The sequence below is a fragment of the Triticum dicoccoides genome, chromosome 2B (assembly GCF_002162155.2).
Source record: "Triticum dicoccoides isolate Atlit2015 ecotype Zavitan chromosome 2B, WEW_v2.0, whole genome shotgun sequence".
NCBI lineage: Eukaryota > Viridiplantae > Streptophyta > Magnoliopsida > Poales > Poaceae > Triticum > Triticum dicoccoides.
The window spans coordinates 319,999,445-320,021,204 of record NC_041383.1 but is presented as its reverse complement, the minus strand read 5'-3'; positions in this window follow the sequence as shown (position 1 = coordinate 320,021,204).

The window sequence follows — 21,760 nt, the reverse complement described above, 5'->3', positions numbered from 1 at the left end:
AAACACCTCTCCCTTGAAGGGAGCCCTGGTGCTCGATGCGCCAAGAAGGTGGACGAAGAGGTCGTCACTGACACTCAGGTACCTGTCGGAGCCAGAGGCGGCGGAGGAGGAGGGCAGGTCGTCGAACGCCCCCTCCTCGGCAGTGGCCTTGCCGGCATCCCCGGCAGGCCCCTTGCCGGGCTCTTCGGCGGACCCCTTGGCGGCATCCTCGGTGGCACCCCTGACGTCCTCCTCAGTGGAAATCTTCTCCGCCTCCGCTGCGGCCTCCGCGGCGACGTCCTTGATGGTGGTGTCGATGTCCTCCAAAGAGGGGACTGGACACCGAGGAAGAGGCGGGGCAAAGCCAAGATCGAAAGCCGATGAGGAAAAGAGGAAAGAAGGATGCAAACAGAAAATAAGGGCGAGTAGCCTACCCGTCCCAGGCTGAGAGGCGGAAGCCCCTTCTCCGCCAAGGTCTGGCATTGAGGCAAAGCCGCTGGCGCCTGCGTTCTCCTCCCCCTCCTCCGTGTGCACGACCTTGGTGCTTGGTGTCCTTGCCGGGGACGCCCCTTGGGGTGGTGTGGTTAACGAAGGCGGCACGATCGGAGAGGCCCCCTGTGGCTCCCTTTGGTGCTTCTCCTCTCCTGCATCCGCAGCATGGTTAGCACCAAAGCATCGACCATGTCACACGTTGATAGAGGGCGGGTAGTGGACTTACGCTGGGGGCTGCTGTCCGGGCTGCTTGACACCACTAGTGGCGTACTGGAGGTTCCTGCCGGGGGCTGGCCGCTCGCCGAAGTCCTGGCCCTCTTGATCCTCTGGGCCAGCGTCTCCACATCCCTGCAAGATGAAGACAAGTAAGCAACGCCATCAGGGAGGAGTGTGAGGAATAAGGGAGAAAAAGCAGAGACTTACTCTTCGTTCTCTTCCTCCTCCTCCTCTGTTGTCTTCCTCTTCCGCACCGGGCTAAGAGGCCCAGGCTCTCTCTCCGGGCTAAGAGGCCCGAAATCAAACAAGTCACCCCGAATCCCCACGCCAATGTTTGCCAGCGAGGGGGGAGGCGATGGCGTCCGGACGCGCTTGGACGATGAAGAGGCAGGCGTCCTCTTCTTCGATGCCACGGCTTTCGCCGCTTTGTTCATCGTCACCGCCCTTGTCTGGCACACAGACGCTTCCTGGGTTGGGCGCAGTTGCACGGCCTGGTCGGAGCAGACTGGCTCGCCGGAGGTGGCCCGCCGTAGGACCCGCCTTTTGCCGGTGATTGGGGGATCGGTGGTCGCGGCCCTCTCCTCCTCACCCTCCTCCGACGACAACCCGTCGACGGCATCCTCAACAAGGGGAGCCCCGGTGTTGGTGCCGCTTGTCAGGACCCCGATCCTATGCCACACCGATCTAGCATGTAACACCTCATATCACTTTGCGGCCTCACGCACGGTATTCCCACAGGTGTCGCCTTACCAGGCCCGGGACCGTTTGCGCCTTTTGGCTCACGTATAGCATCCATATGACAAAGAACCCGGGCTGACATGGCTAGTCGTAAACCCAAAGTGGCACTAACTTACAGGGATAGGCATACATGACCCAGCAACGAACGTGTCGGTCATCAGCGAGTGAATCCGGGCTGTAGCAACTGGGCTAGCAGGACTCCATAGAATCCGGGCTGTAACAGGCTAACTGGACTCCGGTAGACACCGCATGACATTTCCCCGAAGGGACAGACACAGGAACGAAGAAGGACACATGCCGGCCATCCTAAGTGTTCCGGAGCAGTAGCAAGCTACCAGGGCTCAGTGGAAGCACTAGGAGACATTTCCCGGTAAGAGAGGCTACCAAGGATAAACAACTAGATAGTCAGAGCCCACACATACCAAGCATTTCAATAACATACACACAATATGCTCGATATGTGCAAATACAACATGGCATCACAACATAACTCTACGACTCAAAGTATTTATTCAATAGGCTCCGAGGAGCGAGATATTACAAACATGGGTCTCTCGACCCAGCATTCAGAGCATACAAGTCAAAGCACAAGCGAAAGCTTAACATGTCTGGGTACAGACATCTACAAATGAAAAAGGCTGAGAGCCTGTCTATCTACCAGATCCTGCCGAGGGCACAAGATCGTAGCTGAGGTAACAAGCTAAACATCGAAGTCCACGTGGAACTACTAGCGAGACTGAAGTCTCTCTGCAAAAACATAAATTAAGCAACATGAGTACAAATGTACCCAGAAAGACTTACATCAGAACTAACAACATATGCACCATTATCAACAAAGGGGTGGTGGGGTTTAACTGCAGCAAGCCAGCTTTGACTCAGTGGCTATCCTGAACTACGACTGCAAGTAACTCTTTTGAGGTGGCGCACACGAGTCCACATATTCACCATATCAATACACCACTATGGATCCGCTCCCGTCTCCCTACGAGAACGCCATCCATAGCACTCACGCTTATCTTGCGTATTTTAGAGTATCCACTTTCACTTGTCTATGAACTGTACAGGCAACCCAGAAGTCCTTACCGCGGACACGGCTATTCAAATAGATAATGTTGACCCTGCAGGGGTGTACTTCTTCACACACGCTCTCACCACTTATCGCCGTTTACACGACATGTACTCGGCAACCTTCAAGCAGAAGCCCAGCGAGGGTGTCGGCCACAACCTGACTAACCACACAAGTCTCTCGTCCAAGTTTATCGCCTATTAGGGTTCCATCCGCAAGGAGATCCGGCCGGGGTGTCGCTCATGGCCCCAAACAATGTGTGCAGGGTTCCCAAGCCCACCTCGACGGGTGGATCTACGCTTGGTACACCATGCCACTGTGCCTAGTCTGTCGCAAGCCCACCTGTATCGGGTGCCACTTGGTAGACTACTAACACTACCTACAAACACCAGAAACTAGTTGCAACTCCTGGACAGAGATCAAGTTGATTAATAAGTCGAGAGTGGCACTTAAGCATTCCAATGCATGGTAGTAACTGTTCATGGATCGCAAACACAGAACTCAGTTCCTGAGGACGGTTTCAATGAGGCAACCCACCATGTACTCCTACATGGCCTCTCACCGCTACCTTTACCAAATCGTGTTCACACACTTAGCTCACACATAGTAGGAGCTGTTCACACACCTCCGATTCATCCCCGATGAATCAGACCTGATTCAACTCTAAGCAATAGCAGGCATGACAAACAAGCATGGATGAGTATGCACATCAGGGCTCAAACAACTCCTACTCATGCTAGTGGGTTTCATCTATTTACTGTGGCAATGACAGGTCATGCAGAGGAAAGGGGTTCAACTACCGCAGCATGTAACAGTTGAATCGTTGTTGTCCTAATGCAGCAAATGAGAGCAGGAGCGAGAGAGTGGGATTGTATCAGAATGAACAAGGGGGTTTTTCTTGCCTGGCACTTCTGAAGAAGATATAGCTCGTCATCGGTGTCATCGAACTCATCATCGGAACCACGTCTATCGAGATGGGACAAACACCGGCAAACAAGGAAGAACACAATCAATGCAATGCATAATATGATGCATGATCATGACATGGCAATATGCTGTGGTTTGAGCTAATGCATCTAGCAGTAGGTTAAATGAAGTTGGTTTGAACCTTAGTTCAAATTCAAACTTCATATGTAAAGTTTTTAATGCCATTATATGATTTGGCCAAAACAGCAGTCATAAGTTGTTCTAACATGCATGAAAATGTTACAGATGGATAGATTGGATTTTTCTGATCATTTTTCATATATAAATTATTTCATTTGGAGTTACGGTTGAATTTCTATGATTTTTAGAAGTTTTGGATATTTTTTGGAATTTCCTGGATTATTTTTAATCCAAAAAATAGTTAACTGCATCAGCACTACGTCATTGTGATGTCAGCATTGACCGAAGTCAAATCTGACTGGTGGGCTCCACCTGTCATTGACTCAGGGGGTTAATAGGCATTATTTAACTTTAGTTGTGTCATTAACAAATAGGGTCCCACATGTCATCGACTAGGGGTTGATTAACTGGGTGATTAGCACCTAATCTAATCCTGCCACGTCAGCGTCGCCGGACCTAGCACTGGCGACCACATCTCGCGGTGGAGGCTCGCCGGAGTGGCGCTAGGGCAGCGGCTGGGTGCGCCGAGGGCACCAGGAGGGAGCCTGTGCTCCCGCGCATCCAGCGGAGGCGGTAGCAGGTCGCGAGGCGGGCTGTAGCGGCGGCAGCGGCGAGTTGGGCGGCAGCCGGAGTTCGGGCAACGACGGCTACGACGCTGCGGTGCACGGCAAGGCGAGCTAGCGGCTGAGTTCGAATTCTGGGAGCAACCCGAGCATGATGACAAGCTCAGGTGCGAGCTATGGTGTCCGTAACCACGACGGCGACAGAGCATGGCGTCGGCGAGCTTCGGAGCTCATGGGGATGGCATCTACGGCGAGAAGCAGACACGAGGCCACGGGGAAACGGTGGAGGAGCTCACCGTGAACTCGAGGAGGGGCTCAGCTTGCTCGTGGACGACCTGGGGCAAACGAATCGGCCGGCGGCATCTCGGATGCCTGAGGTTGAAGAAGACGGTGGTGACGGCGGAGCAGGCCTCTCGGTGACATGTAGCTCGATGGAGAGGGCGAGGGCGTCGAGGCGGAGCTCGGGGATGCGTTGGAGAGGCTCGGGGATGGCCGTGGCTGTGGTGGTGCTCGTCGGCAGCGTTGGCTGCGCTCGGGCGCGTGCGGGGAGAGAGCAGAGGAGGCGGATGAGCGAAGAAGAGTGAGGGAGAGAGGTAGGGAGGTGCGTGGCACCACCAGAGAAATCCAGGGCGTCGAGGTGGAGCGGCAAGCAGGAGGTGGCCGGGGCACGTGTGCACGCACGGCGGCCACACGCCCTCCTGCCCACTGGCAGGAGGTGGAAGACGACAGGGAGGAGCCCCTGGTGGGCTGGGCTGGTTTTGCCCGGCTGGGCTCCTACAGTGCCAGGCCAGGTGGGGTTTGCTAGGTAAGTGCCAGGTAAGTTCTCTCTCTTTCTCTTTTAATTCCTGTTTTCTATTTTTCTGCAGCTTTGTGGCTTTATTAAAGATACTAAATCAATCCCAAAAATCATGCAACTCCTCATAACCACTGTTGGAAATATATCCTACAGTAAACATTTCAGTTTGGGATTATTTGAGCATTTAAAATATTTAATAGCATTTAAATGCCCAAATGCAAATACTATATGATTTAATTCAGTGACCAAATATGTCATGGAAAAATGTGCAACACCTCTGGTTATGGTTGTAGCATTTTCCAGTAATGATGAACATTTTTGAAAGCCATTTGGACTCACTGAAAATATTTTAGTTGAACCTAGTGAATTCCTTTGATGCTAGGGTTTAGGCAATCCCCATTCCAAGTTTGAAAAGAACTTAAACATGATGCAACAGACAAGTGCTAGCCTAGTGCAAGGTAAGGCTAGGGATGTGACACCGCTAGCCTCCCCAGCGGCTGCAGCCCATCGGGCGAGATCCCTCTCCTCCGCCGCCGCCGCGACCTTGTCCACCACTCCGCCGGCGCTGCCATCCGCCTTGACGAGCTTTGCCTCCTCCTCGACAAGCCTCGCCTCCTCCACCCTGGCGACAATATAATCCAGCTCTGCTGGGGAGGTGTCCTGAATGAGCCGCGGCTCGTTGGTGATGTATATCTCGTGTAGAGTATCGAAGAACTCCTGCACCACGAGCTCGTTCGGCTCGACCCAGTTCGGGTCGAGGCCATGCGTGTTGAAGAGCGGCATCATGGCGATGATCTCGTTCTGGCAAGAGTTGTCGCTCAACGGAACCACTCCCGCCGGCAGCTTGAAAACAGGCTCCTTGTCGACCTTGCCGGCCTTCGCGGCGGCCCTGGCAAGCTTGCCGGACCGCTCAACCTCGCCCGCATCATCGACCTCGAGCTGGAAGATTCGTTGGCAGAGATGGGCGTACCGCAGCATCGTCAGGTTGTTATCGAGGCCAGGACGGAGCCTCATGATGTCGAAGGCATTCACATAGAGCCAGGCCGGCCTCCCCTTGTCGTGTAGAGGGGCAATCCGGCGGCGGATGAAGTCCGCCCCAATCATCTCGAGGGTGAGCCCGGCCTGGGTGAGCCGGAGGATCCTGGTGGTGGCGATCGTGAGCTTCGCGTCGTCGGCGTCGATGTTGCCCCAATCGCCGCCACGGACCAGCGGCTTCTGGCGAACCTCGTAGAGCGATGGCGGGTCCTTCTCCTCAATCCAGCACCACCGGCCCCGCCATTCTTCCCACCTCTCCTTCGTGGCGCCGTCCGGATACGCCCCCTTTGGCGGCAATGACGCCCCCTTTGGCGGCAATGACGCCCCCTTTTTGGATCCGAGGGGAGAAGTAATGGCGGAAGAGCACTGTGCTGGGGTACACCCCAACGAATCCCTCACAGAGATGGGCGAAGAGGGCCATGCACGCCACGACATTCGGAGTAAAATCCAAGAGGCGAAAGCCGTAGGTGTGCATGACGTCCTTGAAGAAATCGCAGAAGGGGGGACAGAGCCCGCAAGAGAAATAATCGACGAAGAAAGGGTACCAGTGGGTGGAGGGCCTGGCGTTGGCAGGGACGACGGTCGTGGCCGGATGCCCTGTCTTCTCTCCCCCTGTCTTCTCGCCCCACAAGCACTTGAATATCTCCCGAAGCTCGGGCACGCCGACCGTCGAAGGGAGGAAATAGGTGAAATGCGCCTGCCGCACCACCAGCTCGCTCTCCGGCTGCTCTGACACGCCGGCGTCCTTCGCCGCTCCCTTGCTCTTGGTGGACTTAGGTGCCATGGCGGTTGCGGGAAGCGAAAAGGTAGGGGATGGAGGAAGTGCGACGATGATGGGCGAGAACAGAGGAGCTCGAGGAGAAGGGGGGCGGCGGTTCTGAGATTGGAAGGGGGCACAGGGGAAAGGTAAAGTGAGCAGCGTGCCCATGGTTATTCCTTTTTATGGGGAAGGCGCGGGCCACCTCTTTTCCCATTAACTGCGACATGAGGCATGCGTGCGGGTGCTGTCCCACGCATGCCTCCCACGTCATGCATGCGCATGACCCCCATGTCGCGCGTTCAAAGCGGGTCGTGGGGAAGCGCAGCGGACGGAACAGTGACCACGATAAAAATCTGCCCCGACTGCCCGCGCACCGTTTTGGGCCCGGCCCAACAATGTGCTGCGCTTATGTATGGCCCAGGCCCGGGGGCTCCTGTCGGTGAACAAAAGTAGGGGTTTTCCTTTTGTCCCCTTTACCATTGCACGGGCAGTCAGAGCCTCCCGCCGCGACCACGCACAGACACGACACGAAGGGGAAGCCGGAGAGAAGCCGAGGCCACAAAGCAAACGAGGCAATGACAAGGACCAAGACCACAAAGGTCAGATGGGCATACCATGTTCCCCCGGCAAGGAGCCTTGCTAGGGCAGCCTCAGCAACCCCGACAAGACCCTTGCCGGGGCAGCTCGCCCGCGCCAACCAAAGTGAGCCACCCTTGAGCCCACCAATGTTTGACAAACATGTTTGGGCGAGGCTCGGGAGGCACCTTTGTGGTGGCATGCAGATCTTTGTGAAGATGAGGAAGAGACAAGACCAAATAAGGATAGGAAGGCAACCATCCTCACCAAAGAAGCCCACGAGACCCCCGGCAAGGTCCCTTGCCGGGAAACCAGCGCGCCACGGTGAGAGGGCTACCCGACAAGACCCTTGCCGGGCTACCCGGCAAGACCCTTGCCGGGCCACCCGACGAAGCCCTCGCCAAGCGCACCGGCAGGGCCACCGCCAGGCCCGCGCCAACCAAGTCTTCAAAGCCATTCGCATGCAGCTGCCAACTCAACCAGCTGGGCAGGCACCTGCGTGGCAGCATGCAATCCTTCGTGGAGGCTCCACCACCGCGCCACCTCAGCTGCCTGCCTGCCTACATGGCGCTGCGTGCATCGCTGGCCAGGGCGCGTGTCGAAGCATGGAGGAGCGGCGACGGACGGGAGGGGCCTCGCTCCCGTCCCCGATAAAGCGAAGGGACACCTAAGCCTCGCATTAAATGCGTCTTGTCCTGTAATGCTAGCGATAAACTCACAATACTGTGGCACTTTCCACCTCTTGTGTGCCACTGTGGCATCCCCTTTCACCTATAAAAGGAGGCCCATGGCGCACAGAGAGGGGATTCTGCTCTTTTGAACCCCTTAGCACCTAGAGCTAGTTCAAGAGCTTGTGAACACTAATACATCCACCAAAGCAGGATCGTAGGGTTTTACGCATCTTTGCGGCCCGAACCTGGGTAAATCCTCCTTGTGTCATCTATTAGTCCTGCTCTTCTCACGATCCCCACGCCCTGCAACCGTAGAAGGGATTCCAGTGATCCCATAGGTGTCATTTCCCACAGATAGTCGTCATGGCTCACGTTACCCGAACCTCGCGAGGTGAGCCTTGCATAGAAATCTCTGCTCCTCGGGAGCCAGCCTGGGGAGGCTGATCCTTTTGGAGGTCTTGGTGACATGCACCTCGTGAGGCTTGGCCCTCGCGAGGGTCTTGAGTTGTTGATGTCGAAGCTGGGCCGTACCAGGCCATTGATGGAGCCACACCGTGGGCCTTAGGCAGGCAAGTCCGGGTACCCCCGTTCCTAGAACGTCGACAGTAGCCCCCGGGCCCAAGGCACGCTCAGACTTGGCTTCGATGTGAAGCCAAAGGGCAAGTGCGGAGCGACGCATGGCGATTGATGCGGCATGGGCGTCTCCACTTCCCCATGCTGCGTCGGCAACTGTTCCTGGCTGAAAAAAAGGATGGCGCCTACCGCTAAGCCTTCATTATCTTCCTTTCGTCTTGCTCCAGATCCCCTTCTATCTCTGCACCGAAAAACCTCCAGATCCGCTGAACCTCTCCACCAAGCTCGTGCCCGATGGCCACCGACAAGGCGAAATCTCCGACCCAACCGTGCTCTCGGCTCCTTGTTTCCAGCCAGCCTTGAGCGCATCCACCATCACCGAGGAGAAGCACCTCGCCACCGCGCTCCAGCTGGCAGCAGTAATGAGGGGGGAGAGACGATGCTCCACATCGGCTCCGCCGAGCCGGAATCCTTGGGCGGCACCTTCTACCCCTTTTTTCTGCACAGCGTCCTTGTCGGGCTGGTGCCTCCTTTCTTGAGCTTCTTCTACGCCATCCTTCGCCGTTACGGCCTCCAAGCTCTCCATCTTCACCCCAACTCCGTCCTCCTCCTATCGATCTTTGCCTTCTACTGCTAGGTGTTCGTGGGGGTTATGCCCTCCATCGCATTGTTCTACCACTTCTTCTACCTCTGGACGGGCAGCGGCCAGTGCTCTAGGTGCGCCTGCTTTGCTGCGGCCAGCGGCAGCAACACGATCTCTTGGGACGGTAAGAAGGTGGAGGACTTCCGGAACAAGTGGATCTTCATGGACGCCAAGCGCTCCCATGCTCCGCTGGAGCTGTCGACCGGGTTCCCGACGCCCTGGGAGGGATGGACTCACGAGAAGCTCACCGACCCCCGGGCGAAGCAACTACTGGAGAAAATGGCGCCTGACCTGAAGGTGGAGAAGCTGATGGGGGCCATGATAGTCAAGGAGTTTCTGATGCAGCGCCTGGCGCCGCTCCAGGCGCACTCGCACCCCTGTGGAAATTCTCGGGTGCAGAGGACAAACTCTGGTTGCGCCCGAACGACCTGCCCGACGAGGAGATGAGCAAGGTCGTGCGCACCTTGCTCGGGAAGGGCCGGGGTGGCCCCCCGAACACCTACCTCCCACTGTACCGCCGTGCTGACGGGGAGGAGATAGCCGCCACCATTCCCGTCTTCCACAAGCGAGGGCTCGTGCCGCCGGATCCTGCCCTGCGTGCAAGCTCCCTGGTGCAGGTGTCCTCCGGCAACTCCTCCTCGGAGGCCACCCTGGAGGGGGCAGGGTGGGGGTGGGGGACTTCTCCCTTGCGGTGGAGCGAGCTTCTTCGTGCCTTCTCTGACAATGATGACGCCAACGAGCACCTAGTCAGGGAGTCGCTGCACTCTGCTGGGGTCACTACGAAATCAAGGGGGGACGCCTCAGAAGAGGCGAAAGTGCGGGATCCTGAAGAGGGATAGATCGACATTGATTCCTCGAAGCAGCGCTCCTGCTTCGCCCCCGGCATCCTACGCAGAGCCGGCCGCGCACTCGTCTGCCCCTGAAGGCACGATGCCGCTCGTTTCCGGGAAGCTTGCGCTTCTAGGCAGGAGGAAATACATCGTCATGGACTAGTAAGTGTATCTCCTTGCCTTTGCTCTTTGATTTTGATGTAGTACTCAATGTCTTCATCCTGATGTCAGGCTGATGTCGGTGGCAAAGAGGAGGAAGGAAGACGCTGGAGCCGCCAAAACCAAGCACCCTGCTGTGGTCGCTGCGGCTCTGGCTCAGAAGGACGGGGCTGCTCCTGATGCTCGTGCGGCGGTGTCATCCTCCCGAGGCTCTGGGGCCCAACCTCAGAAGGAGACAACTCCTGTGGCCGAGTTGACTCTGGAAGCGGTTGCCCTCAGCTCGCCTGCCGGGGGCCCGAGGGCTCCAGAGCCCTCGGCCCTCCCTGCTGCTGCTGCTCCGCCAGTCTTGACGTCGGCTCCGTCTCCTCTCCTGTCCACCACGTCGTCGGGCCATGGTTCTTCTACTACGCCTGGTGCTCTGGAGGAGGCCCTCTCCGCGCTGAACCGGCTCTGGGACAATCTTCAGGATTCGGACCGGTGTAGGGTGTCGGGGCGCCTAGAGCTAGTCTCAGGATGGCTCCAGGCCGATGCGTCTGTCAGGGCGGTCTGCGGCCAAGCCGCAACATCCGCAAAGGAGGGCCGGAAGGTGGTCGGCTTAGCCACGGCCGCCCGTGATGTGGCACTGAAGGAAGCCAAGGATGCCGGGGAGCACTACCGTGCGGCGGAGGCCGAGCTGGAGACCCTCCGCGATCAGCAGGCCACCCAGGCCCGTCAGCTCAAGGTGCAGGAGGAGGAGCTGAAGGCCCGGGAATCTGCGGTTTCTGATGGTGACGCCAAGTTGGCGCAGGCAGCCCGAGAGCATGCCACGGAGTGCGGCCGCCTGGAGAAGTCGAAGGAGGATGCGGAGGTGGCCTAGGTGTCCCACATCAAGCTTGTTTCCGACGAGAAGGCTCAGCTGGAGGCCAGGGAGAAGATTCTTGCCCAGGACAAGGAGGCGGCTGCCGCAGGGCGCAACACCATCGTCTCCCTCGAGGTGAGGTCCTGCAAGGCATTGATGGATCTCCATGGGGGCTAGCACAAGGTGCCGATGGAGACTCCAGAGCAGGGTTCCGCTGTGCTGCTCCCTAAGCTCTTCGTGGCCCTCAAGGGCATCATCATTGGAGTAGGCCCCATGGTGGAGGGAGAGGCCCGCACGCTTTCTTCCTTGGCCATGACGCGCGTCTTCAGCCACCTCTATCTCCAAGAACCCAGCTTCGACTTCGGTGCCTTGCTCGAGCCTGTGGACCCCGAGTTCTGCACTGCCACTGCTGAGGCCATGAAGGATCAGGTGGAGGCCCTGGTGAAGAAGTTCCTCGCCGTCGAGCTCGTGGCTAGAGATTATGACAAGGACAGCGGCGACGTCATCGACGAAGGGGCTCCCCAGGCGAGCGACGACGGCGCCCAAGGATGAAGAAGAGGCTTGATGACGGCGCTTCCCCCTGTTTCTGTAGCATGTATCGTGCCCCGTGGAGGTGTAAGAACTTTATGCTTGGTACATTTTAAGAGACATTATGCTTGTAATAATTTGGTAGGGCTTCGTGATCTCCTTTCCATTTGCTTTAGTGTTCTGCATCGGCAGGTCCCGGCCCCATGCATACCTCAGCCGCCATTGGGTCGTCCAGATTAGCAGGACGAGGCCAATGGGTGAGGGGTTACGTGACCAATTAGGCTCCTGAGGCTTGATGCTGAGGAGTCCCCCTTGCCATACAAACAACTCTTGGAAAGGAGATGCGGGGGCAGGTCTTGGCATTCTACGTCGGCAGGGGCCGGCCCCGCGCACACCTCAGCCGCCGTTGTGTCGTTCGGATCGCCAGGATGAGACCAAGGGGTGAGGGGCTACATGACCAGTTAGGCCCCTGAGTCGCGATGCTCAGGGGCCCCCGTTGACGTACGAACGGAACTTGGAAAGGAGATACGAGGACATGTCTTGGTGTTCTACATCGGCAGGGCCCGACCCCTCGCATACCTCAGCCGCCATTAGGTCATCCGGATCTCTAGGACGAGACCAAGGGGTGAGGAGCTACGTGACCAGTTAGACTCCAGAGTCGCTATGCTCAGGAGTCCCCCTTGACGTACGAACAGACCATCATACCTTTCCTCACCGGGCTTTCGCTTGGGAGGGGTGCACGAAGACCAGGTCTGTGGGACCTGGCAAGGTGGTGTATGCTAGGCGTGACCTGAGCGTAGCCGCCATCCCCAGCCCCCTCGCACTAGTCTCCCGAGGGAAAGCTGCGCGGTGAGGCTAAGCATTGAGCTTGGTGGCTCACCTGAGGTTGCAGCAGCCGTGAGGCTACCCTCAGTTGTTTATCACCAACGCGGAGCATGGCGGTTCCGCTCTTGCACGGGCATAGCCGCTCCTCGACCATGTCGACTGCCAGCGCAGAGCATGGTGCTTCCACTGGTACATGGGTGGGGGATCCCTCTGAGGAGAGCCCCTGGGGTGTGTACAACCCCACCCTGACATGTGGCTTGCACGGCAGAGCTAGAGGAGATGTGTCTGGCCACCCGTGAGCCAGCGTGGGACTCACGAGGCCCTACCTCAAGGCGGGTTGCACCTGAACTTGATTGGGAACACTTGTGATAGTCCTGCGAGATGGTTAGCCAACCTGCGCCGAGTGAATCTCCTAAGGCTATATCATTAGAAGGTAGAACACCAACGACCCCAGGAGGTGACGTGAACGGGACCGGCCCACCAGACAGAGCTTAGCCATTGGGTTTATCAACGCTGCAGGGATGGACCCAAGCACAGACGCGTGCCCAGTCTTCTCATGCGAAGGTCATAAAGAAAGACAACCGGCACGCGGCTCCCGTGGTGACGAGGCACCGGGTCACGCACCCTCACTCATCCGCCCGCGATTAGCTCATGCGAGAACAAGGCACCAAGGGCCATGGGAGGTGACATGCACGGGAGCTGGCCCGCGATCCTGTCGGTGCTCTGGGAATGGTGGTACCCAGACATGCCTGCCTGTGGCCCACAGCGTCGCTCCATCGACGGCATGGTACATCCTAGCTTCGATATCGACAACCCAAGACCCTCGCGAGGGGCCAAGCCTCGCGAGGTGGATGACACCAAGACCTCCAAGGGGAGCAGCCTCCTCAGGCTGGTTCCCGAGGAGCGGAGATTTCTATACAGGGCTCACCTCATGAGGTTTGGATGACGTGAGCCATGACGATCAAGGCCAGGCGGGCGCCAGCGGGGGCAGTGTACAAGTTTCCTCTTTGGTGGAAAGGAGGCAAGCGCAGGTGCAGAGTCCCAAGGAAGCAGCCAAAGGTTTCCATTCCCATGCAACAAGACCAAGACCGCAAGGACGGCAGGACGGAGGTCATCGCTGAGCCCACCACGGCATCATGACCAGAGGGTTTTGCAGGCGAGGACCACTTTCGTTGGGATAAGATGTACTAGTTGTCTCCCTTCAAATTTGGCCTTTGTGGGATCCCTTCTTGCCTTCATTTGGGAAGAGGACCAAGACCACTATAAATAGGACCTAGCCACCACCATGGAGGAGGAGATCGACCGAATCCGTTTCACCATCACCAGCTCACTTGAGCTCAAGAACACACCTCCTGAGGTTGTTCTCCACTATACTAGTTCATCCTCAGCCCTTCGAGGCAAATCCACCACAAAGCAGGAGTAGGGTTTTACATCGCAAGGTGGCCCGAACCTGGGTAAACTGCAGTGTCCCCTTTCCTTTGAGTTCGATGAGCTAGGCTGTGAGATTAGCGAGCAGGCAGAATGGGGAGGTTGAGATCTCTGCACGCACCCTAGAGTTTGAATCTCTCAAGGGTTTGCAGAACCCGAAATCCAACATTTGGCGCGCTAGGTAGGGGTGCGTTGGAGCCTCTCTTCCGTCGGTCGATTCACCACTGCTCCACCGCTTCCATGGCTGATGCGCGCCGAGCTCGTGCTCAGCGTCGGGCCACTCTCGTCGGCCTCGTCGCTCAGACAGCACCGGCGGGCGATGGTTTCCCTCGCCGCCCCCCATTGCCAGTGGAAAACGCCGCCATGTGCCCTACAGGCCACGAGCAACATGCCTCTTCACTGCATCCTTCCGTGCACCGTGACGGGCGCACTGCCACTCCGTAGCTGACTCTGGCTGCATTGTCCTCCCACGCTCATCATGGCCCGGTGAACGCACATGCCCAACTACTCATGGCACGCGAGCTCCTGTGCTACCGCCCGATCGATGACCTCTATGAGGACTGGCTCGACCGCATTGCTGAGCTCGTCAGCGATGCTGGAGATTCTGCTGCACCGTGTCGCTCGCTGCCTCAACCACCGCCTGCTGTAGGAGACGTAGCTCACAGCATGCCTCCTCCACCTCTCAGGCAGGACGACATCATCGAGCCAAGGCTGGTGGCGCCTCGGCATGATCCGTAGTGTTAGCGCCCCCGCGCAATGAAGCAAGCTGCCAGGTGGTGCAGCGGCCACAAGAAGAAGCGTGTGCGCCCCCGGCGTCGCCCCGTCAAGACCGCGCGCCACCTGTGATGGCAGCGCATAAGCACCAAGACCAGGCTCCACCTCCATGGTGGGTCCCGTGTCAACAGCAGGGTGCTGCGTGTTCATTCCAGAGTTGCGCAACATCGTTTGGCCGGGGAAGTTCTAGCCTGACCTACCTCCACGCTACAACGGCACCGCTGACCCTGCTGAATTTCTACAGCTCTATGAGCCGAGCACCGAGGTGGCCAGTGGCGACAAGAAAGTCATGGTGAACTGGTTTCCCATGGCCCTCAAGGACGGCGCGCGCTCGTGGCTCCTGAACCTCCCCGCGGGATCAATCTCTTCCTGGGACGAGATGCGAGAATGCTGCATCGCCAACTTCCAGGGCACTCGCGACCACCCGCCGGTCGCGGGTTACCTGCAACACATCAAGCAGCAACCAGTGGAGACCCTACAGAAGTACATCCAGCACTTCAATAGCATTCGCCTCAAGATCCCCACAGTGTCGGATGAAGCCATCAGCTCGGTGTTCACTGATGGCGTCCGCAACGTCAAGGTGAAGGAGGAGCTAGCCATACACGAAGACCAGTGCACGGCCTTAGAGATGTTCAACATGGCAACCAAGTGTGCGAGAGCTGAGGAGGGACGCCTCTCCCTCCTCGAGCTCCCTGACACAGACCCAGAAGACAAGAAGGCCAAGGCCAAGACGTGAAGTGTAAGGGACCGGCCGTACTCGCAGCCGAGTGAGAGATGAAGCGTGGCTGCGATCACCCAGAGTCATCCAAGGGCAGCCGCACGTTCTGCGTCTTCCACAATGTGCACAACCAAAACACCAACAACTGCCAGGAGGTCAGGGCCATCCGCGACGGGCACCTCGGTCGTCGCCCCGAGCACAACGATCGAGGGTACAGTCGTGGAGGAGGCGGAGGTGGAGGACGCTGGGACGGCCGTGACCATCGTCAGGAGTGGCGCGACTAGCCTCAGAAGGACCGCTGGCAGGGCCAGCCTCGTGAGGGTGCCTGGAGGGATCAGCCTCGTGAGGACTGTCCTCAGGGCAACACTGGCCTTCCCCCGCTGCCGCCATCACCAAGAAGGAACAAAGACCACCACCAGGACGAGGGGGTTGGGGGCTTCCAGGAGCCTCGTGCCATCGCCTGCATCCCGGGCGACTCCTAGGCTCCAGCCTCTCATCGCATCTTCAAGCAGTTCACGCGTGAGGTGAACGCATCCCTCCCCAAGCTCGAGGCAGCGCGCCCGCTTAGGTGGTCCAAATATGCCATCACCTTCGACTCCTCCGACCATCTCAAGTTTGCGGCCACAGCCGGCATGCGCCCAATGCTCTGCTCGCCCATCATCAGCAATGTACTTGTTACCAAGACACTCATTGATGGTGGTGCAGGGCTCAATGTTCTCTCTGTCCAGACGTTCAATAGGCTCCAGGTGCCGTACCACCAGCTTCAGCCTACCAAGCCCTTCTCAGGAGTGGCCAATGGCTCCATGCATCCGATCGGGCAGGTCCGCCTCCTCGTCAGCTTCGGCAAGTGCGACAACTACCACACCAAGCTCATCGACTTCGACATCACTGACATTCGCCTGCCGTACAATGCCATCCTCGGGTCCCAGCTCCCGCCAAGTTCATGGCGGAAACTCACCACGGCTACAATGTTCTAAAGATGCCAGGGAGTTGTGACATCATCTCATGCGTGCCTACCAGGTTGTGGCGGTCGAAAAACCTAACAACGAGGGCATTATCCTCCCTCCTGAGGCCATCCCCAAAAAGAAGAAGCAGCTGCTCCACCAAGGATCTCAGGAGGGCGGGGTGTCCGGCGGTGCCGCCTCAAGCCTTGCGTCCGCGGATGGGACGGCTTCCCCTCTCACATAGGAAGGCGCGCCCGGTGCCCCTCTCAGGCTGGGCTCGGGGGCTCTCCTCTGGAGGGCCTCTGATCTGGCCAACATCACGAGGGAGGCGCTCGGGCACCATGTGGAGGCGTGCTTCAACGCGCACTTCTGCGAAGAAAGCGCAGAGCACGAGGCATCAAGCGCTCAGGAGTTCATCACCAAGGCAATCAAGGAGATCCAAGAGGCAAGAGCTATGCGGGGCGATCGCCGCCCACCACCCGGCGCGCCCCCCTGCCCCGGCGAGGATAGGGAGTTGCGCATCTGCGTCGACATCCCTGGGCTCAACAGGGTTGCGTCTCAGGAGCTCTTCCAGCCATCCCATGTTGGCCGATGTGGGGTCCCCCTCACATCTATGTTCGCATGCCCTTCAGTTTGCTGAACGCGGTTGCCGCATCCCAGTGCCACATGCGGGGCGTCCTGGCGACTCAGGAGGCCAGGCGCCAGGCGATCCAGGCGGAGATGGCGATGGATCCTCACGAGCCCCCTAGACCTCCAGAGCCTCCCGAGGTTCAGGGCCAGGGTGGCTTATGAGGAGTGACTTTTGCAGCGCACATCTTCTACTTCTCCAACATCTCTTCAGCAATGGTACCAGGTGACATCTTTTAGTTTGTTCAGTTGGGGGTGCCCCTCGGGCTGCATTAACCCCAAGCCGCATGGGTCCGTCCCTGCAGCATATACCCTTCTTGCATTCATCTAAACTGGCTTTACCTTCTCCCATGAGTTACCTTATGATTATCATTCGCCTGTCCGGTGCTTCGTCGCCATGAACGTCTCACGCCCTTGCAAGCCCACCCGTGTTTGCCTCATGATTAAGGACTGGCACGGCGTCTGTGCTCGGGTCCGTCCGTGTAGTGTTGCTAAACACAAGAGGCTGAGCTCTGACTCGCGGGCCAGCTCCCGTGCATGTCCCTCCCATGTCCCTTGGTGCCTCGTTCTCGCATGTGCTAATCGTGGGAGGATAAGTGAGGGCGCGCGACCGGTGCCTCGTCACCATGGGAGCCGCACGCCGGTTGTCTTTCTTCAGGACCGTCACATGAGAAAACTGGGCACGGTGTCTATGCTCGGGTCTGTCCCTGCAGCATCGATAAACTCAATGACTGAGCTTTGTCTGGCGGGCTGGTCGCGTTCACGTCACCTCCTGGGGTCGTTGGTGTTTGGCCTTCTCATGCAATAACCTTAGTAGATTCACTCGGTGCAGGTTGCCTAACCATCTCGTAGGGCTATCACAAGTGTTCCTAATAAAGTTCAGGCACAACCCGCCTTGAGGTAAGGCCTCGTGAGTCCTGCGCTGGCTCACGCGTGGCCAGACACACCTCCTCTAGCCCTGCCATGCAAGCCACGTGTCAGGGCGGGGCTGTACATGCTCTGGGGGTTCTCCTTAGAGGGAGCCCCCACCCATGTACCAGTGGAAGCACCATGCTCCGCGCTGGCAGTCGACACGGTCGAGGAGCGGCTATGCCCGTGCAAGAGTGGAAGCGCCATGCTCCATGCTGGTGATAAACAACTGAGGGTAGCCTCACGACTGCAGAAACCTCTGGTGAGCCACCAGGCTCAATGCTTAGCCACCACGCTGCTTTCCCTTGGGAGAGTAGCACGAAGGGGCTGGGCATGGGGGCTACGCTCAGGTTATGCCTAGGGTACGCCACCCTGCCAGGTCCCACAGACCTAGTCTTTGCACACCCCTCCCGAGCGAGAGCCCGACGAGGAAAGGTATGATGGTCTGTTCGTACGTCAAGGGGGGCTCCAGAGCATCACGACTCAGGAGCCTAACTGGTCACATAGCCCCTCACCCCTTGGTCTCATCCTGGCAATCCGGACGACCCAACGGGCGGCGGAGGTGTGCGCGGGGCCGGGCCCTGTCGACGTAGAAGGCCAAGACCTGCTCCCACACCTCTTTTCCGAGGGCTACTTGCACATCAAGGGGGACTCCTGAGCATCACGACTCAGGAGGCTAACTGGTCACATGGCCCCTCAGCCCTTGGCTCCATCCTGGCAATCCGGACGACCCAACAGCGGCTGAGGTATGCGCGGGGCTGGGCCCTGCTGATGCAAAACACTAAAGCAAACTGAAAGGAGGTCGTGGAGACCAAGCAAATTATTACAAGTATAATGTCTCTTAAAAAGTACCAAGCATAAAGTTCTTATGCCTCCATGAGGCATGATACATGTCGCAGAAGCAGGGGGAAGCGTCATCATCAAGCCTCTTCTTCAGCCTTGGGCGCCATCCTTGCTTGACAGACGAGCCCCGTCATTGATGACATCGCCGCTATCCTTGTCATCAGCCCTAGCCACGGGATCGACGGCGAGGAACTTCTTCAGCAGGGCCTCCACATGATCCTTCATGGCCTCAGCAGCGGCAGTGCAAGACTTCGGGTCCACAGGCTTGAGCAAGGCACCGAAGTCGAAGCTGGGATCCCGGAGATAGAGGTGGATGAAGACGCGTGTCATGGCCGAGGAAGAAAGCATGCGGGCCTCTTTCTCCACCATGGGGCCTACTCCAACGACGACACCCTCGTGTCCCGTGACGAGCTTAGGGAGCAGCACGGCGGGACCCTGCTCTAGGGTCACGATCGGAACCTTGTGCTCACCCCCGTAGAGATCCTGCAATGCCTTGTGGGACCTCACCTCAAGGGATATGAAGGTGTCGCATGGTGTGGTGGCCGCCTCCCCGACCTGAGCAAGAATCTTCTCCCTGGCCTCCAGCCGAGGCTTCTTGTCGAAAACTATCTTGGAGTGGGATGCCTGGGCCGCCTCCACCTCCTCCTTCAACTTCTCCAGGCGGTTGTGCTCTGTGGCCTACTCTCGGGTCGCCTGCGCTAGCTCGGCGTCGCGATCGGCAACCACAGCTTCCTGGGCCTTCAGCTTCTCCTCCCGCACCTCGAGTCAACGGGCCTGGGTGGCCTGCTGATCACGGAGGGTCTTCAGCTTGGCCTCCACCGCGCGGAAATGCTCCTCGGTGTCCTTGGCCTCCTTCATTGCCGTGTCGCGGCAGCTGTGGCTAAGCTGGCCACCTTGCGGCCCTCCTATGCAGATGCCACGTCTTGGTCCCAGGCTGCCCTGACAAACGCATCGGCCTGGAGCCACCCCGAGACCAGCTCTAGGCGCCCCGCCGCCCTGCGCCGGTCCGGGTCCTAAAGATCGTCCCAGAGCTGGATCAGCACGGGGAGGGCCTCCTCCAAAGCACCAGACGTGGAAGAAGAACCATGGCCCGACGGCGTGGTGGACGGGAGAGAAGACGGCGCTGACACCAAGACTGGCGGAGTAGCAGCAACAGAGAGGGCCAGGGGCTCCAAAGCCCTCGGGCCCTCGGTAGGTGAGCTGAAGGTGAGCGCTTCCAGAGTCAGCTCGGCTGCAGGAGCTGTCCCCTCCTGAGGCTGGGCCATAGAGTCTCAGGAGGACAGCACCGCCGCAGGAGCATCAGGAGCATCCCCGTCCTTCTAGGCCAAAGCCGCAGCGCCCACAGTAGGGCGCTTGGTCTCGGCAGCTCCAGCATCCCCCTTTGTGCTCTTTGCCGCCGACGTCAGCCTGGCGCCATGATGAAGACATTGAGTACTGCATCTAAATCGAGGATCAAAGGCAAGGAGATACACTTACTGGTCCTCGGCGACGTATTTCCTCCTGCCCGGGAGCGCAAGCTTCCCGGACGTAAGCGGCGCTGCACTTTCGGGGGCGGGCAAGTGCGCGGCCGGTGTCGCGCTGGATGCAGGCGGTGAAGCGGGGGTGCCACCCCGGGGAATCAACGCGGACCTGTCCCTCTTCGGGGCCCCCCGCTTCGGCCTCTTTAGAGGGGTTCCCCGGATCTCGTGGTGACCCCGACAGAGTGCGTCGACTCCCTGACTGGGTGTGAGCCAACGTCATCATCATCAGAGAAGGAACAAAGGAGCTTGCTCTACCGCAGGGGGGAGGTCTCCCCCTCCCCCTCCAAGGTGGCCTCTGAGGAGTGGTCGCTAGAGGACACATTCACCGGGGAGCCTATAGGCAGGAAAGGCTCCGGCGGCATGAGCCCACGCTCGTTGAAGACATGCATGGTGACGACTATCTCCTCCCCGTCATCATGGCGATATAGTGGGAGGTAGGTGTCAGGGGGCCACCCTGGTCCTTGCTGAGCAAGGTGTGCACGACCTTGCTCAGCTCCTCGTCAGGCAAGTCGTCTAGGCGCAACCGGAGTTTGTCTTCTGCGCCCATGAATTTCCACAGGGGGCACGAGTGCGCCTGGAGCGGCACCAGGCGCTGCATTAGGAACTCCTTGACGATCATGGCCCCCGTCAACTTCTCCACCTTCAGGTCGACCGCCATCTTCTTCAGCACCTGCTTCGCCCGGGGGTCGATGAGCTTCTCGTGAGTCCATCCCTCCCGAGGCGTCGGGAACCCGATCGGCAGCTCTAACAGAGCGTGGGAGCGCTTGGCGTCCATGAAGATCCACTTGTTTCGGAAGTCCTTCACCTTCTTCTCGGCCCGAGAGATCGCATTGCTGTTGTTGGCCACAACGAAGCAGGCGCACCCTGAGTATTGGCCGCTACTTGCCCGGAGGTAGAAGAAGTGGCGAAATAGCGCGACGGAGGGCATCACCCCCACGAACGCCTCACAGTAGAAGGCGAAGATTGACAGGAGGAGGATGGAATTGGGGTGAAGATGAAGGGCGTGGAGCCCTTAATGGCGAAGGATGGCATAGAAAAAGTTGGAGAAAGGGGGGACCTGCCCGGCATAGACACTGTGCAGGAAGAAGGGGTAGAAGGTACCGCCCAAGGATTTCGGCTTGGCATAGCCGACCTAGAGCATCTTTTCTCCCCCCTCATTGTCACTGCTCTCTGTCAATCAGAGCGCGGTGGCGAGGTGCTTATCCTCGGCAATGGTGGACGCGCTCAGGGCTGGCTCGAACCAAGGAGCCGAGCACGCAGTCAGGACCGAAGATTTTGCCTTGTCGGTGGCCATCGATCGCGATCTTGCTGGAGAGGTTTGGCAGATCTGGAGGACTTTCCGTGTAGAGGGAGAAGAGGATCTGGGGCAAGACGAAGGAAGGCAATGAAGGCTTAGCGGCAGGCGCCAACCTTTTTGTCAACTAGGAACAATTGCCAAGGTAGCGTGGGGAAGCGGAGATGCCCACGTCCCATCAATCTCCATGCGTCGCCAGAGGCCGCGGGCGGATAGGGCCCGCGGCGCTCCGCACTTGCCCTTTGGCTTTGCCTTGAAACCAAGTTCGAGCGTGCCTTGGGCCTCGGGGCTACTGTCGGCATTCTGGG